This window comes from Coffea arabica, chromosome 11c (assembly GCF_036785885.1).
Source record: "Coffea arabica cultivar ET-39 chromosome 11c, Coffea Arabica ET-39 HiFi, whole genome shotgun sequence".
Taxonomy (NCBI): Eukaryota; Viridiplantae; Streptophyta; class Magnoliopsida; order Gentianales; family Rubiaceae; genus Coffea; species Coffea arabica.
The window spans coordinates 21,733,173-21,750,194 of record NC_092330.1 but is presented as its reverse complement, the minus strand read 5'-3'; the positions used below and the strand labels follow the sequence as shown (position 1 = coordinate 21,750,194).

The following is a 17,022-nucleotide window of genomic DNA, read 5'->3' as shown; positions in this document are numbered from 1 at the left end:
CGCTTAAAATGAATTCGGGTCCAGAAAAGCCACACTGCTTCACAGGACGGGGCAGTTTAAAAGAATAAAGCGAAAGGAACATGGCGGGTGCGATCATACCAGCACTAATGCACCGGATCCCATCAGAACTCCGAAGTTAAGCGTGCTTGGGCGAGAGTAGTACTAGGATGGGTGACCCCCTGGGAAGTCCTCGTGTTGCACCCCTCCCTTTTTTGTTTCGAAATCCAAATTTCCCCTTCGTTCTTTATGCTGTAGTAATTTAGCTCCGTCGGAACGATTGCTTGATATTTTGCTTCTCATCGAAGCATGAAGGCGGATCTGAAGGCGCGAGACAAGTCAGGAACGGTACGGCTGGATCGAAGCCCGGATCGTCGGTCAAAGTTGTCGGCGCAAATGTATAAGCGCAAGCGTGAAGGATCAATTTCAGGATAATTGAGAGTTGTGCGACGAGGGAAAAAAAAGGTGCAAAGCAACAAGAAAAAAATATAAAAGTAAATAAATAAAAGGATGAGAGGAAATTCATGAATTGACGCTTAGAATGAATTCGGGTCCAGAAAAGCCAAACTGCTTCACAGGACGTGGCAGTTTAAAAGAATAAAGCGAAAGGAACATGGCGGGTGCGATCATACCAGCACTAATGCACCGGATCCCATCAGAACTCCGAAGTTAAGCGTGCTTGGGCGACAGTAGTACTAGGATGGGTGACCCTAGGCCTGTCAACGGGTCGGGTCTAGACCCGGATCCGGATCGGATCGCTGAAATTTTTTCGGGTATGGGTAGGGATTTAATTCCGTTATCCGGATCCGGATCCGTTTTTTCAAACAAAAAAACGGGTCGGATACGGAATATAGTATTCCGACCCGTATTAGACCCGGATCCGGATATAAATGATTTAATAATTTATAAAAAATATATATTATCAATATAATTTGATTAGGATGATGTATTTGAGTAAAATCAATTTGATTTATTTTCTTATTTGGTTTTTTCTTTGCATTAGTTAGAAATTAGTTTACAAATATATTTTTTTCTCTTTTTTGTTAGAAATTATAAATTTTGGCAAATTTGTTCGGGTAGACCCGACCCGGATCCGAGACTCGCCGGGTCCGGATCCGGAACACAGAATAAAAGACCCGTCGGGTAAACGGGTCGGATCCGGGTCCGGGTCCGGAATAATGAATTCCGGCCCGGACCCGGCCCGTTGACACCCCTAGGTGACCCCCTGGGAAATCCTCGTGTTGCACCCCTCCCTTTTTTGTTTCGAAATCCAAATTTCCCCTTCGTTCTTTATGCTGTAGTAATTTAGCTCCGTCGGAACGATTGCTTTATATTTTGCTTCTCATCGAAGCATGAAGGCGGATCTGAAGGCGCGAGACAAGTCAGGAACGGTACGGCTGGATCGAAACCCGGATCGTCGGTCAAAGTTGTCGGCGCAAATGCATAAGCGCAAGCGTGAAGGATCAATTTCAGGATAATTGAGAGTTGTGCGACGAGGGAAAAAAAAGGTGCAAAGCAACAAGAAAAAAATATAAAAGTAAATAAATAAAAGGATGAGAGGAAATTCATGAATTGACGCTTAGAATGAATTCGGGTCCAGAAAAGCCAAACTGCTTCACAGGACGTGGCAGTTTAAAAGAATAAAGCGAAAGGAACATGGCGGGTGCGATCATACCAGCACTAGTGCACCGGATCCCATCAGAACTTCGAAGTTAAGCGTGCTTGTGCGACAGTAGTACTAGGATGGGTGACCCTAGGCCGGTCAACGGGTCGGGTCTACACCCGGATCCGGATCGGATCCCTGAAATTTTTGCGGGTATGGGTAGGGATTTAATTCCGTTATCCGGATCCGGATCCGTTTTTTCAAACAAAAAAACGGGTCGGATACGGAATATAGTATTCCGACCCGTACTAGACCCGGATCCGGATATAAATGATTTGATAATTTATAAAAAATATATATTATCAATATAATTTGATTAGGATGATGTATTTGAGTAAAATCAATTTGATTTATTTTCTTATTTGGTTTTTTCTTTGCATTAGCTAGAAATTAGTTTACAAATATATCTCTTTCTCTTTTTTGTTAGAAATTATAAATTTTGGCAAATTTGTTCGGGTAGACCCGACCCGGATCCGAGACTCGCCGGGTCCGGATCCGGAACACCGAATAAAAGACCCGTCGGGTAAACGGGTCGGATCCGGGTCCGGGTCCGGAATAATGAATTCCGGCCCGGACCCGGCCCGTTGACACCCCTAGGTGACCCCCTGGGAAATCCTCGTGTTGCACCCCTTCCTTTTTTGTTTCGAAATCCAAATTTCCCCTTCGTTCTTTATGCTGTAGTAATTTAGCTCCGTCGGAACGATTGCTTTATATTTTGCTTCTCATCGAAGCATGAAGGCGGATCTGAAGGCGCGAGACAAGTCAGGAACGGTACGGCTGGATCGAAGCCCGGATCGTCGGTCAAAGTTGTCGGCGCAAATGTATAAGCGCAAGCGTGAAAGATCAATTTCAGGATAATTGAGAGTTGCGCGACGAGGGAAAAAAAATGGTGCAAATCAACAATAAAAAAATGTAAAAGTAAATAAATAAAAGGATGAGGGGAAATTCTTGAATTGACGCTTAAAATGAATTCGGGTCCAGAAAAGCCACACTGCTTCACAGGACGGGGCAGTTTAAAAGAATAAAACGAAAGGAACATGGCGGGTGCGATCATACCAGCACTAATGCACCGGATCCCATCAGAACTCCGAAGTTAAGCGTGCTTGGGCGAGAGTAGTACTAGGATGGGTGACCCCCTGGGAAGTCCTCGTGTTGCACCCCTCCCTTTTTTGTTTCGAAATCCAAATTTCCCCTTCGTTCTTTATGCTGTAGTAATTTAGCTCCGTCGGAACGATTGCTTTATATTTTGCTTCTCATCGAAGCATGAAGGCGGATCTGAAGGCGCGAGACAAGTCAGGAACGGTACGGCTGGATCGAAGCTCGGATCGTCGGTCAAAGTTGTCGGCGCAAATGTATAAGCGCAAGCGGGAAGGATCAATTTCAGGATAATTGAGAGTTGTGCGACGAGGGAAAAAAAAGGTGCAAAGCAACAAGAAAAAAATATAAAAGTAAATAAATAAAAGGATGAGAGGAAATTCATGAATTGACGCTTAGAATGAATTCGGGTCCAGAAAAGCCAAACTGCTTCACAGGACGTGGCAGTTTAAAAGAATAAAGCGAAAGGAACATGGCGGGTGCGATCATACCAGCACTAATGCACCGGATCCCATCAGAACTTCGAAGTTAAGCGTGCTTGGGCGACAGTAGTACTAGGATGGGTGACCCTAGGCCGGTCAACGGGTCGGGTCTACACCCGGATCCGGATCGGATCCCTGAAATTTTTGCGGGTATGGGTAGGGATTTAATTCCGTTATCCGGATCCGGATCCGTTTTTTCAAACAAAAAAACGGGTCGGATACGGAATATAGTATTCCGACCCGTATTAGACCCGGATTCGGATATAAATGATTTAATAATTTATAAAAAATATATATTATCAATATAATTTGATTAGGATGATGTATTTGAGTAAAATCAATTTGATTTATTTTCTTATTTGGTTTTTTCTTTGCATTAGCTAGAAATTAGTTTACAAATATATCTTTTTCTCTTTTTTGTTAGAAATTATAAATTTTGGCAAATTTGTTCGGGTAGACCCGACCCGGATCCGAGACTCGCCGGGTCCGGATCCGGAACACCGAATAAAAGACCCGTCGGGTAAACGGGTCGGCTCCGGGTCCGGGTCCGGAATAATGAATTCCGGCCCGGACCCGGCCCGTTGACACCCCTAGGTGACCCCCTGGGAAATCCTCGTGTTGCACCCCTCCCTTTTTTGTTTCGAAATCCAAATTTTCCCTTCGTTCTTTATGCTGTAGTAATTTAGCTCCGTCGGAACGATTGCTTTATATTTTGCTTCTCATCGAAGCATGAAGGCGGATCTGAAGGCGCGAGACAAGTCAGGAACGGTACGGCTGGATCGAAGCCCGGATCGTCGGTCAAAGTTGTCGGCCAAATGTATAAGCGCATGCGTGAAGGATCAATTTCAGGATAATTGAGAGTTGCGCGACGAGGGAAAAAAAAATGGTGCAAATCAACAAGAAAAAAATGTAAAAGTAAATAAATAAAAGGATGAGGGGAAATTCTTGAATTGACGCTTAAAATGAATTCGGGTCCAGAAAAGCCACACTGCTTCACAGGACGGGGCAGTTTAAAAGAATAAAGCGAAAGGAACATGGCGGGTGCGATCATACCAGCACTAATGCACCGGATCCCATCAGAACTCCGAAGTTAAGCGCGCTTGGGCGAGAGTAGTACTAGGATGGGTGACCCCCTGGGAAGTCCTCGTGTTGCACCCCTCCCTTTTTTGTTTCGAAATCCAAATTTCCCCTTCGTTCTTTATGCTGTAGTAATTTAGCTCCGTCGGAACGATTGCTTGATATTTTGCTTCTCATCGAAGCATGAAGGCGGATCTGAAGGCGCGAGACAAGTCAGGAACGGTACGGCTGGATCGAAGCCCGGATCGTCGGTCAAAGTTGTCGGCGCAAATGTATAAGCGCAAGCGTGAAGGATCAATTTCAGGATAATTGAGAGTTGTGCGACGAGGGAAAAAAAAGGTGCAAAGCAACAAGAAAAAAATATAAAAGTAAATAAATAAAAGGATGAGAGGAAATTCATGAATTGACGCTTAGAATGAATTCGGGTCCAGAAAAGCCAAACTGCTTCACAGGACGTGGCAGTTTAAAAGAATAAAGCGAAAGGAACATGGCGGGTGCGATCATACCAGCACTAATGCACCGGATCCCATCAGAACTCCGAAGTTAAGCGTGCTTGGGCGACAGTAGTACTAGGATGGGTGACCCTAGGCCTGTCAACGGGTCGGGTCTAGACCCGGATCCGGATCGGATCGCTGAAATTTTTTCGGGTATGGGTAGGGATTTAATTCCGTTATCCGGATCCGGATCCGTTTTTTCAAACAAAAAAACGGGTCGGATACGGAATATAGTATTCCGACCCGTATTAGACCCGGATCCGGATATAAATGATTTAATAATTTATAAAAAATATATATTATCAATATAATTTGATTAGGATGATGTATTTGAGTAAAATCAATTTGATTTATTTTCTTATTTGGTTTTTTCTTTGCATTAGTTAGAAATTAGTTTACAAATATATTTTTTTCTCTTTTTTGTTAGAAATTATAAATTTTGGCAAATTTGTTCGGGTAGACCCGACCCGGATCCGAGACTCGCCGGGTCCGGATCCGGAACACAGAATAAAAGACCCGTCGGGTAAACGGGTCGGATCCGGGTCCGGGTCCGGAATAATGAATTCCGGCCCGGACCCGGCCCGTTGACACCCCTAGGTGACCCCCTGGGAAATCCTCGTGTTGCACCCCTCCCTTTTTTGTTTCGAAATCCAAATTTCCCCTTCGTTCTTTATGCTGTAGTAATTTAGCTCCGTCGGAACGATTGCTTTATATTTTGCTTCTCATCGAAGCATGAAGGCGGATCTGAAGGCGCGAGACAAGTCAGGAACGGTACGGCTGGATCGAAACCCGGATCGTCGGTCAAAGTTGTCGGCGCAAATGCATAAGCGCAAGCGTGAAGGATCAATTTCAGGATAATTGAGAGTTGTGCGACGAGGGAAAAAAAAGGTGCAAAGCAACAAGAAAAAAATATAAAAGTAAATAAATAAAAGGATGAGAGGAAATTCATGAATTGACGCTTAGAATGAATTCGGGTCCAGAAAAGCCAAACTGCTTCACAGGACGTGGCAGTTTAAAAGAATAAAGCGAAAGGAACATGGCGGGTGCGATCATACCAGCACTAGTGCACCGGATCCCATCAGAACTTCGAAGTTAAGCGTGCTTGTGCGACAGTAGTACTAGGATGGGTGACCCTAGGCCGGTCAACGGGTCGGGTCTACACCCGGATCCGGATCGGATCCCTGAAATTTTTGCGGGTATGGGTAGGGATTTAATTCCGTTATCCGGATCCGGATCCGTTTTTTCAAACAAAAAAACGGGTCGGATACGGAATATAGTATTCCGACCCGTACTAGACCCGGATCCGGATATAAATGATTTGATAATTTATAAAAAATATATATTATCAATATAATTTGATTAGGATGATGTATTTGAGTAAAATCAATTTGATTTATTTTCTTATTTGGTTTTTTCTTTGCATTAGCTAGAAATTAGTTTACAAATATATCTCTTTCTCTTTTTTGTTAGAAATTATAAATTTTGGCAAATTTGTTCGGGTAGACCCGACCCGGATCCGAGACTCGCCGGGTCCGGATCCGGAACACCGAATAAAAGACCCGTCGGGTAAACGGGTCGGATCCGGGTCCGGGTCCGGAATAATGAATTCCGGCCCGGACCCGGCCCGTTGACACCCCTAGGTGACCCCCTGGGAAATCCTCGTGTTGCACCCCTTCCTTTTTTGTTTCGAAATCCAAATTTCCCCTTCGTTCTTTATGCTGTAGTAATTTAGCTCCGTCGGAACGATTGCTTTATATTTTGCTTCTCATCGAAGCATGAAGGCGGATCTGAAGGCGCGAGACAAGTCAGGAACGGTACGGCTGGATCGAAGCCCGGATCGTCGGTCAAAGTTGTCGGCGCAAATGTATAAGCGCAAGCGTGAAAGATCAATTTCAGGATAATTGAGAGTTGCGCGACGAGGGAAAAAAAAATGGTGCAAATCAACAAGAAAAAAATGTAAAAGTAAATAAATAAAAGGATGAGGGGAAATTCTTGAATTGACGCTTAAAATGAATTCGGGTCCAGAAAAGCCACACTGCTTCACAGGACGGGGCAGTTTAAAAGAATAAAACGAAAGGAACATGGCGGGTGCGATCATACCAGCACTAATGCACCGGATCCCATCAGAACTCCGAAGTTAAGCGTGCTTGGGCGAGAGTAGTACTAGGATGGGTGACCCCCAGGGAAGTCCTCGTGTTGCACCCCTCCCTTTTTTGTTTCGAAATCCAAATTTCCCCTTCGTTCTTTATGCTGTAGTAATTTAGCTCCGTCGGAACGATTGCTTTATATTTTGCTTCTCATCGAAGCATGAAGGCGGATCTGAAGGCGCGAGACAAGTCAGGAACGGTACGGCTGGATCGAAGCTCGGATCGTCGGTCAAAGTTGTCGGCGCAAATGTATAAGCGCAAGCGTGAAGGATCAATTTCAGGATAATTGAGAGTTGTGCGACGAGGGAAAAAAAAGGTGCAAAGCAACAAGAAAAAAATATAAAAGTAAATAAATAAAAGGATGAGAGGAAATTCATGAATTGACGCTTAGAATGAATTCGGGTCCAGAAAAGCCAAACTGCTTCACAGGACGTGGCAGTTTAAAAGAATAAAGCGAAAGGAACATGGCGGGTGCGATCATACCAGCACTAATGCACCGGATCCCATCAGAACTTCGAAGTTAAGCGTGCTTGGGCGACAGTAGTACTAGGATGGGTGACCCTAGGCCGGTCAACGGGTCGGGTCTACACCCGGATCCGGATCGGATCCCTGAAATTTTTGCGGGTATGGGTAGGGATTTAATTCCGTTATCCGGATCCGGATCCGTTTTTTCAAACAAAAAAACGGGTCGGATACGGAATATAGTATTCCGACCCGTATTAGACCCGGATTCGGATATAAATGATTTAATAATTTATAAAAAATATATATTATCAATATAATTTGATTAGGATGATGTATTTGAGTAAAATCAATTTGATTTATTTTCTTATTTGGTTTTTTCTTTGCATTAGCTAGAAATTAGTTTACAAATATATCTTTTTCTCTTTTTTGTTAGAAATTATAAATTTTGGCAAATTTGTTCGGGTAGACCCGACCCGGATCCGAGACTCGCCGGGTCCGGATCCGGAACACCGAATAAAAGACCCGTCGGGTAAACGGGTCGGCTCCGGGTCCGGGTCCGGAATAATGAATTCCGGCCCGGACCCGGCCCGTTGACACCCCTAGGTGACCCCCTGGGAAATCCTCGTGTTGCACCCCTCCCTTTTTTGTTTCGAAATCCAAATTTTCCCTTCGTTCTTTATGCTGTAGTAATTTAGCTCCGTCGGAACGATTGCTTTATATTTTGCTTCTCATCGAAGCATGAAGGCGGATCTGAAGGCGCGAGACAAGTCAGGAACGGTACGGCTGGATCGAAGCCCGGATCGTCGGTCAAAGTTGTCGGCCAAATGTATAAGCGCATGCGTGAAGGATCAATTTCAGGATAATTGAGAGTTGCGCGACGAGGGAAAAAAAAATGGTGCAAATCAACAAGAAAAAAATGTAAAAGTAAATAAATAAAAGGATGAGGGGAAATTCTTGAATTGACGCTTAAAATGAATTCGGGTCCAGAAAAGCCACACTGCTTCACAGGACGGGGCAGTTTAAAAGAATAAAGCGAAAGGAACATGGCGGGTGCGATCATACCAGCACTAATGCACCGGATCCCATCAGAACTCCGAAGTTAAGCGTGCTTGGGCGAGAGTAGTACTAGGATGGGTGACCCCCTGGGAAGTCCTCGTGTTGCACCCCTCCCTTTTTTGTTTCGAAATCCAAATTTCCCCTTCGTTCTTTATGCTGTAGTAATTTAGCTCCGTCGGAACGATTGCTTGATATTTTGCTTCTCATCGAAGCATGAAGGCGGATCTGAAGGCGCGAGACAAGTCAGGAACGGTACGGCTGGATCGAAGCCCGGATCGTCGGTCAAAGTTGTCGGCGCAAATGTATAAGCGCAAGCGTGAAGGATCAATTTCAGGATAATTGAGAGTTGTGCGACGAGGGAAAAAAAAGGTGCAAAGCAACAAGAAAAAAATATAAAAGTAAATAAATAAAAGGATGAGAGGAAATTCATGAATTGACGCTTAGAATGAATTCGGGTCCAGAAAAGCCAAACTGCTTCACAGGACGTGGCAGTTTAAAAGAATAAAGCGAAAGGAACATGGCGGGTGCGATCATACCAGCACTAATGCACCGGATCCCATCAGAACTCCGAAGTTAAGCGTGCTTGGGCGACAGTAGTACTAGGATGGGTGACCCTAGGCCTGTCAACGGGTCGGGTCTAGACCCGGATCCGGATCGGATCGCTGAAATTTTTTCGGGTATGGGTAGGGATTTAATTCCGTTATCCGGATCCGGATCCGTTTTTTCAAACAAAAAAACGGGTCGGATACGGAATATAGTATTCCGACCCGTATTAGACCCGGATCCGGATATAAATGATTTAATAATTTATAAAAAATATATATTATCAATATAATTTGATTAGGATGATGTATTTGAGTAAAATCAATTTGATTTATTTTCTTATTTGGTTTTTTCTTTGCATTAGTTAGAAATTAGTTTACAAATATATTTTTTTCTCTTTTTTGTTAGAAATTATAAATTTTGGCAAATTTGTTCGGGTAGACCCGACCCGGATCCGAGACTCGCCGGGTCCGGATCCGGAACACAGAATAAAAGACCCGTCGGGTAAACGGGTCGGATCCGGGTCCGGGTCCGGAATAATGAATTCCGGCCCGGACCCGGCCCGTTGACACCCCTAGGTGACCCCCTGGGAAATCCTCGTGTTGCACCCCTCCCTTTTTTGTTTCGAAATCCAAATTTCCCCTTCGTTCTTTATGCTGTAGTAATTTAGCTCCGTCGGAACGATTGCTTTATATTTTGCTTCTCATCGAAGCATGAAGGCGGATCTGAAGGCGCGAGACAAGTCAGGAACGGTACGGCTGGATCGAAACCCGGATCGTCGGTCAAAGTTGTCGGCGCAAATGCATAAGCGCAAGCGTGAAGGATCAATTTCAGGATAATTGAGAGTTGTGCGACGAGGGAAAAAAAAGGTGCAAAGCAACAAGAAAAAAATATAAAAGTAAATAAATAAAAGGATGAGAGGAAATTCATGAATTGACGCTTAGAATGAATTCGGGTCCAGAAAAGCCAAACTGCTTCACAGGACGTGGCAGTTTAAAAGAATAAAGCGAAAGGAACATGGCGGGTGCGATCATACCAGCACTAGTGCACCGGATCCCATCAGAACTTCGAAGTTAAGCGTGCTTGGGCGACAGTAGTACTAGGATGGGTGACCCTAGGCCGGTCAACGGGTCGGGTCTACACCCGGATCCGGATCGGATCCCTGAAATTTTTGCGGGTATGGGTAGGGATTTAATTCCGTTATCCGGATCCGGATCCGTTTTTTCAAACAAAAAAACGGGTCGGATACGGAATATAGTATTCCGACCCGTACTAGACCCGGATCCGGATATAAATGATTTGATAATTTATAAAAAATATATATTATCAATATAATTTGATTAGGATGATGTATTTGAGTAAAATCAATTTGATTTATTTTCTTATTTGGTTTTTTCTTTGCATTAGCTAGAAATTAGTTTACAAATATATCTCTTTCTCTTTTTTGTTAGAAATTATAAATTTTGGCAAATTTGTTCGGGTAGACCCGACCCGGATCCGAGACTCGCCGGGTCCGGATCCGGAACACCGAATAAAAGACCCGTCGGGTAAACGGGTCGGATCCGGGTCCGGGTCCGGAATAATGAATTCCGGCCCGGACCCGGCCCGTTGACACCCCTAGGTGACCCCCTGGGAAATCCTCGTGTTGCACCCCTTCCTTTTTTGTTTCGAAATCCAAATTTCCCCTTCGTTCTTTATGCTGTAGTAATTTAGCTCCGTCGGAACGATTGCTTTATATTTTGCTTCTCATCGAAGCATGAAGGCGGATCTGAAGGCGCGAGACAAGTCAGGAACGGTACGGCTGGATCGAAGCCCGGATCGTCGGTCAAAGTTGTCGGCCAAATGTATAAGCGCATGCGTGAAGGATCAATTTCAGGATAATTGAGAGTTGCGCGACGAGGGAAAAAAAATGGTGCAAATCAACAAGAAAAAAATGTAAAAGTAAATAAATAAAAGGATGAGGGGAAATTCTTGAATTGACGCTTAAAATGAATTCGGGTCCAGAAAAGCCACACTGCTTCACAGGACGGGGCAGTTTAAAAGAATAAAACGAAAGGAACATGGCGGGTGCGATCATACCAGCACTAATGCACCGGATCCCATCAGAACTCCGAAGTTAAGCGTGCTTGGGCGAGAGTAGTACTAGGATGGGTGACCCCCTGGGAAGTCCTCGTGTTGCACCCCTCCCTTTTTTGTTTCGAAATCCAAATTTCCCCTTCGTTCTTTATGCTGTAGTAATTTAGCTCCGTCGGAACGATTGCTTTATATTTTGCTTCTCATCGAAGCATGAAGGCGGATCTGAAGGCGCGAGACAAGTCAGGAACGGTACGGCTGGATCGAAGCTCGGATCGTCGGTCAAAGTTGTCGGCGCAAATGTATAAGCGCAAGCGTGAAGGATCAATTTCAGGATAATTGAGAGTTGTGCGACGAGGGAAAAAAAAGGTGCAAAGCAACAAGAAAAAAATATAAAAGTAAATAAATAAAAGGATGAGAGGAAATTCATGAATTGACGCTTAGAATGAATTCGGGTCCAGAAAAGCCAAACTGCTTCACAGGACGTGGCAGTTTAAAAGAATAAAGCGAAAGGAACATGGCGGGTGCGATCATACCAGCACTAATGCACCGGATCCCATCAGAACTTCGAAATTAAGCGTGCTTGGGCGACAGTAGTACTAGGATGGGTGACCCTAGGCCGGTCAACGGGTCGGGTCTACACCCGGATCCGGATCGGATCGCTGAAATTTTTGCGGGTATGGGTAGGGATTTAATTCCGTTATCCGGATCCGGATCCGTTTTTTCAAACAAAAAAACGGGTCGGATACGGAATATAGTATTCCGACCCGTACTAGACCCGGATCCGGATATAAATGATTTAATAATTTATAAAAAATATATATTATCAATATAATTTGATTAGGATGATGTATTTGAGTAAAATCAATTTGATTTATTTTCTTATTTGGTTTTTTCTTTGCATTAGCTAGAAATTAGTTTACAAATATATCTTTTTCTCTTTTTTGTTAGAAATTATAAATTTTGGCAAATTTGTTCGGGTAGACCCGACCCGGATCCGAGACTCGCCGGGTCCGGATCCGGAACACCGAATAAAAGACCCGTCGGGTAAACGGGTCGGATCCGGGTCCGGGTCCGGAATAAAGAATTCCGGCCCGGACCCGGCCCGTTGACACCCCTAGGTGACCCCCTGGGAAATCCTCGTGTTGCACCCCTCCCTTTTTTGTTTCGAAATCCAAATTTCCCCTTCGTTCTTTATGCTGTAGTAATTTAGCTCCGTCGGAACGATTGCTTTATATTTTGCTTCTCATCGAAGCATGAAGGCGGATCTGAAGGCGCGAGACAAGTCAGGAACGGTACGGCTGGATCGAAGCCCGGATCGTCGGTCAAAGTTGTCGGCGCAAATGTATAAGCGCAAGCGTGAAGGATCAATTTCAGGATAATTGAGAGTTGCGCGACGAGGGAAAAAAAAATGGTGCAAATCAACAAGAAAAAAATGTAAAAGTAAATAAATAAAAGGATGAGGGGAAATTCTTGAATTGACGCTTAAAATGAATTCGGGTCCAAAAAAGCCATACTGCTTCACAGGACGGGGCAGTTTAAAAGAATAAAGCGAAAGGAACATGGCGGGTGCGATCATACCAGCACTAATGCACCGGATCCCATCAGAACTCCGAAGTTAAGCGTGCTTGGGCGAGAGTAGTACTAGGATGGGTGACCCCCTGGGAAGTCCTCGTGTTGCACCCCTCCCTTTTTTGTTTCGAAATCCAAATTTCCCCTTCGTTCTTTATGCTGTAGTAATTTAGCTCCGTCGGAACGATTGCTTTATATTTTGCTTCTCATCGAAGCATGAAAGCGGATCTGAAGGCGCGAGACAAGTCAGGAACGGTACGGCTGGATCGAAGCCCGGATCGTCGGTCAAAGTTGTCGGCGCAAATGTATAAGCGCAAGCGTGAAGGATCAATTTCAGGATAATTGAGAGTTGTGCGACGAGGGAAAAAAAAGGTGCAAAGCAACAAGAAAAAAATATAAAAGTAAATAAATAAAAGGATGAGAGGAAATTCATGAATTGACGCTTAGAATGAATTCGGGTCCAGAAAAGCCAAACTGCTTCACAGGACGTGGCAGTTTAAAAGAATAAAGCGAAAGGAACATGGCGGGTGCGATCATACCAGCACTAATGCACCGGATCCCATCAGAACTTCGAAATTAAGCGTGCTTGGGCGACAGTAGTACTAGGATGGGTGACCCTACGCCGGTCAACGGGTCGGGTCTAGACCCGGATCCGGATCGGATCGCTGAAATTTTTGCGGGTATGGGTAGGGATTTAATTCCGTTATCCGGATCCGGATCCGTTTTTTCAAACAAAAAAATGGGTCGGATACGGAATATAGTATTCCGACCCGTATTAGACCCGGATCCGGATATAAATGATTTAATAATTTATAAAAAATATATATTATCAATATAATTTGATTAGGATGATGTATTTGAGTAAAATCAATTTGATTTATTTTCTTATTTGGTTTTTTCTTTGCATTAGTTAGAAATTAGTTTACAAATATATTTTTTTCTCTTTTTTGTTAGAAATTATAAATTTTGGCAAATTTGTTCGGGTAGACCCGACCCGTATCCGAGACTCGCCGGGTCCGGATCCGGAACACAGAATAAAAGACCCGTCGGGTAAACGGGTCGGATCCGGGTCCGGGTCCGGAATAATGAATTCCGGCCCGGACCCGGCCCGTTGACACCCCTAGGTGACCCCCTGGGAAATCCTCGTGTTGCACCCCTCCCTTTTTTGTTTCGAAATCCAAATTTCCCCTTCGTTCTTTATGCTGTAGTAATTTAGCTCCGTCGGAACGATTGCTTTATATTTTGCTTCTCATCGAAGCATGAAGGCGGATCTGAAGGCGCGAGACAAGTCAGGAACGGTACGGCTGGATCGAAGCCCGGATCGTCGGTCAAAGTTGTCGGCGCAAATGCATAAGCGCAAGCGTGAAGGATCAATTTTAGGATAATTGAGAGTTGTGCGACGAGGGAAAAAAAAGGTGCAAAGCAACAAGAAAAAAATATAAAAGTAAATAAATAAAAGAATGAGAGGAAATTCATGAATTGACGCTTAGAATGAATTCGGGTCCAGAAAAGCCAAACTGCTTCACAGGACGTGGCAGTTTAAAAGAATAAAGCGAAAGGAACATGGCGGGTGCGATCATACCAGCACTAATGCACCGGATCCCATCAGAACTTCGAAGTTAAGCGTGCTTGGGCGACAGTAGTACTAGGATGGGTGACCCTAGGCCGGTCAACGGGTCGGGTCTACACCCGGATCCGGATCGGATCGCTGAAATTTTTGCGGGTATGGGTAGGGATTTAATTCCGTTATCCGGATCCGGATCCGTTTTTTCAAACAAAAAAACGGGTCGGATACGGAATATAGTATTCCGACCCGTATTAGACCCGGATTCGGATATAAATGATTTAATAATTTATAAAAAATATATATTATCAATATAATTTGATTAGGATGATGTATTTGAGTAAAATCAATTTGATTTATTTTCTTATTTGGTTTTTTCTTTGCATTAGCTAGAAATTAGTTTACAAATATATCTTTTTCTCTTTTTTGTTAGAAATTATAAATTTTGGCAAATTTGTTCGGGTAGACCCGACCCGGATCCGAGACTCGCCGGGTCCGGATCCGGAACACCGAATAAAAGACCCGTCGGGTAAACGGGTCGGCTCCGGGTCCGGGTCCGGAATAATGAATTCCGGCCCGGACCCGGCCCGTTGACACCCCTAGGTGACCCCCTGGGAAATCCTCGTGTTGCACCCCTCCCTTTTTTGTTTCGAAATCCAAATTTTCCCTTCGTTCTTTATGCTGTAGTAATTTAGCTCCGTCGGAACGATTGCTTTATATTTTGCTTCTCATCGAAGCATGAAGGCGGATCTGAAGGCGCGAGACAAGTCAGGAACGGTACGGCTGGATCGAAGCCCGGATCGTCGGTCAAAGTTGTCGGCCAAATGTATAAGCGCATGCGTGAAGGATCAATTTCAGGATAATTGAGAGTTGCGCGACGAGGGAAAAAAAAATGGTGCAAATCAACAAGAAAAAAATGTAAAAGTAAATAAATAAAAGGATGAGGGGAAATTCTTGAATTGACGCTTAAAATGAATTCGGGTCCAGAAAAGCCACACTGCTTCACAGGACGGGGCAGTTTAAAAGAATAAAGCGAAAGGAACATGGCGGGTGCGATCATACCAGCACTAATGCACCGGATCCCATCAGAACTCCGAAGTTAAGCGTGCTTGGGCGAGAGTAGTACTAGGATGGGTGACCCCCTGGGAAGTCCTCGTGTTGCACCCCTCCCTTTTTTGTTTCGAAATCCAAATTTCCCCTTCGTTCTTTATGCTGTAGTAATTTAGCTCCGTCGAAACGATTGCTTGATATTTTGCTTCTCATCGAAGCATGAAGGCGGATCTGAAGGCGCGAGACAAGTCAGGAACGGTACGGCTGGATCGAAGCCCGGATCGTCGGTCAAAGTTGTCGGCGCAAATGTATAAGCGCAAGCGTGAAGGATCAATTTCAGGATAATTGAGAGTTGTGCGACGAGGGAAAAAAAAGGTGCAAAGCAACAAGAAAAAAATATAAAAGTAAATAAATAAAAGGATGAGAGGAAATTCATGAATTGACGCTTAGAATGAATTCGGGTCCAGAAAAGCCAAACTGCTTCACAGGACGTGGCAGTTTAAAAGAATAAAGCGAAAGGAACATGGCGGGTGCGATCATACCAGCACTAATGCACCGGATCCCATCAGAACTCCGAAGTTAAGCGTGCTTGGGCGACAGTAGTACTAGGATGGGTGACCCTAGGCCTGTCAACGGGTCGGGTCTAGACCCGGATCCGGATCGGATCCCTGAAATTTTTTCGGGTATGGGTAGGGATTTAATTCCGTTATCCGGATCCGGATCCGTTTTTTCAAACAAAAAAACGGGTCGGATACGGAATATAGTATTCCGACCCGTATTAGACCCGGATCCGGATATAAATGATTTAATAATTTATAAAAAATATATATTATCAATATAATTTGATTAGGATGATGTATTTGAGTAAAATCAATTTGATTTATTTTCTTATTTGGTTTTTTCTTTGCATTAGTTAGAAATTAGTTTACAAATATATTTTTTTCTCTTTTTTGTTAGAAATTATAAATTTTGGCAAATTTGTTCGGGTAGACCCGACCCGGATCCGAGACTCGCCGGGTCCGGATCCGGAACACAGAATAAAAGACCCGTCGGGTAAACGGGTCGGATCCGGGTCCGGGTCCGGAATAATGAATTCCGGCCCGGACCCGGCCCGTTGACACCCCTAGGTGACCCCCTGGGAAATCCTCGTGTTGCACCCCTCCCTTTTTTGTTTCGAAATCCAAATTTCCCCTTCGTTCTTTATGCTGTAGTAATTTAGCTCCGTCGGAACGATTGCTTTATATTTTGCTTCTCATCGAAGCATGAAGGCGGATCTGAAGGCGCGAGACAAGTCAGGAACGGTACGGCTGGATCGAAGCCCGGATCGTCGGTCAAAGTTGTCGGCGCAAATGTATAAGCGCAAGCGTGAAGGATCAATTTCAGGATAATTGAGAGTTGTGCGACGAGGGAAAAAAAAGGTGCAAAGCAACAAGAAAAAAATATAAAAGTAAATAAATAAAAGGATGAGAGGAAATTCATGAATTGACGCTTAGAATGAATTCGGGTCCAGAAAAGCCAAACTGCTTCACAGGACGTGGCAGTTTAAAAGAATAAAGCGAAAGGAACATGGCGGGTGCGATCATACCAGCACTAATGCACCGGATCCCATCAGAACTCCGAAGTTAAGCGTGCTTGGGCGACAGTAGTACTAGGATGGGTGACCCTAGGCCGGTCAACGGGTCGGGTCTACACCCGGATCCGGATCGGATCGCTGAAATTTTTGCGGGTATGGGTAGGGATTTAA

The 17,022-nt window shown here is 44.3% G+C and overlaps 8 non-coding genes and 11 pseudogenes across 8 annotated transcripts; all 19 read left to right on the top strand.

Moving 5' to 3' along the window:
* The first annotated feature begins 85 nt into the window (after positions 1-85).
* Positions 86-204, top strand: LOC140019347 (5S ribosomal RNA). Its single transcript, XR_011824613.1, has one exon. It is a non-coding gene; the product is annotated as a 5S ribosomal RNA (ribosomal RNA).
* Positions 205-615: 411 nt separating this feature from the next.
* On the top strand, positions 616-733 carry LOC140018727 (5S ribosomal RNA; annotated as a pseudogene).
* Positions 734-2,702: 1,969 nt separating this feature from the next.
* Positions 2,703-2,821, top strand: LOC140019334 (5S ribosomal RNA). Its single transcript, XR_011824611.1, has one exon. It is a non-coding gene; the product is annotated as a 5S ribosomal RNA (ribosomal RNA).
* A 411-nt stretch (positions 2,822-3,232) lies between these two features.
* LOC140019655 (5S ribosomal RNA) lies at positions 3,233-3,350 on the top strand (annotated as a pseudogene).
* Positions 3,351-4,276: 926 nt separating this feature from the next.
* LOC140017720 (5S ribosomal RNA) lies at positions 4,277-4,395 on the top strand. The gene has a single exon (XR_011824025.1). It is a non-coding gene; the product is annotated as a 5S ribosomal RNA (ribosomal RNA).
* Positions 4,396-4,806: 411 nt separating this feature from the next.
* Positions 4,807-4,924, top strand: LOC140018726 (5S ribosomal RNA; annotated as a pseudogene).
* A 1,970-nt stretch (positions 4,925-6,894) lies between these two features.
* Positions 6,895-7,013, top strand: LOC140017587 (5S ribosomal RNA). Its single transcript, XR_011823895.1, has one exon. It is a non-coding gene; the product is annotated as a 5S ribosomal RNA (ribosomal RNA).
* A 411-nt stretch (positions 7,014-7,424) lies between these two features.
* LOC140019654 (5S ribosomal RNA) lies at positions 7,425-7,542 on the top strand (annotated as a pseudogene).
* A 926-nt stretch (positions 7,543-8,468) lies between these two features.
* On the top strand, positions 8,469-8,587 carry LOC140019323 (5S ribosomal RNA). The gene has a single exon (XR_011824610.1). It is a non-coding gene; the product is annotated as a 5S ribosomal RNA (ribosomal RNA).
* A 411-nt stretch (positions 8,588-8,998) lies between these two features.
* Positions 8,999-9,116, top strand: LOC140018724 (5S ribosomal RNA; annotated as a pseudogene).
* Positions 9,117-10,041: 925 nt separating this feature from the next.
* On the top strand, positions 10,042-10,159 carry LOC140020477 (5S ribosomal RNA; annotated as a pseudogene).
* A 925-nt stretch (positions 10,160-11,084) lies between these two features.
* LOC140019311 (5S ribosomal RNA) lies at positions 11,085-11,203 on the top strand. The gene has a single exon (XR_011824609.1). It is a non-coding gene; the product is annotated as a 5S ribosomal RNA (ribosomal RNA).
* Positions 11,204-11,614: 411 nt separating this feature from the next.
* Positions 11,615-11,732, top strand: LOC140020678 (5S ribosomal RNA; annotated as a pseudogene).
* Positions 11,733-12,659: 927 nt separating this feature from the next.
* LOC140019300 (5S ribosomal RNA) lies at positions 12,660-12,778 on the top strand. Its single transcript, XR_011824608.1, has one exon. It is a non-coding gene; the product is annotated as a 5S ribosomal RNA (ribosomal RNA).
* Positions 12,779-13,189: 411 nt separating this feature from the next.
* LOC140020671 (5S ribosomal RNA) lies at positions 13,190-13,307 on the top strand (annotated as a pseudogene).
* A 925-nt stretch (positions 13,308-14,232) lies between these two features.
* LOC140019653 (5S ribosomal RNA) lies at positions 14,233-14,350 on the top strand (annotated as a pseudogene).
* A 926-nt stretch (positions 14,351-15,276) lies between these two features.
* On the top strand, positions 15,277-15,395 carry LOC140019289 (5S ribosomal RNA). Its single transcript, XR_011824607.1, has one exon. It is a non-coding gene; the product is annotated as a 5S ribosomal RNA (ribosomal RNA).
* Positions 15,396-15,806: 411 nt separating this feature from the next.
* LOC140018723 (5S ribosomal RNA) lies at positions 15,807-15,924 on the top strand (annotated as a pseudogene).
* A 925-nt stretch (positions 15,925-16,849) lies between these two features.
* LOC140018255 (5S ribosomal RNA) lies at positions 16,850-16,967 on the top strand (annotated as a pseudogene).
* The last annotated feature ends 55 nt before the right edge of the window (positions 16,968-17,022 follow it).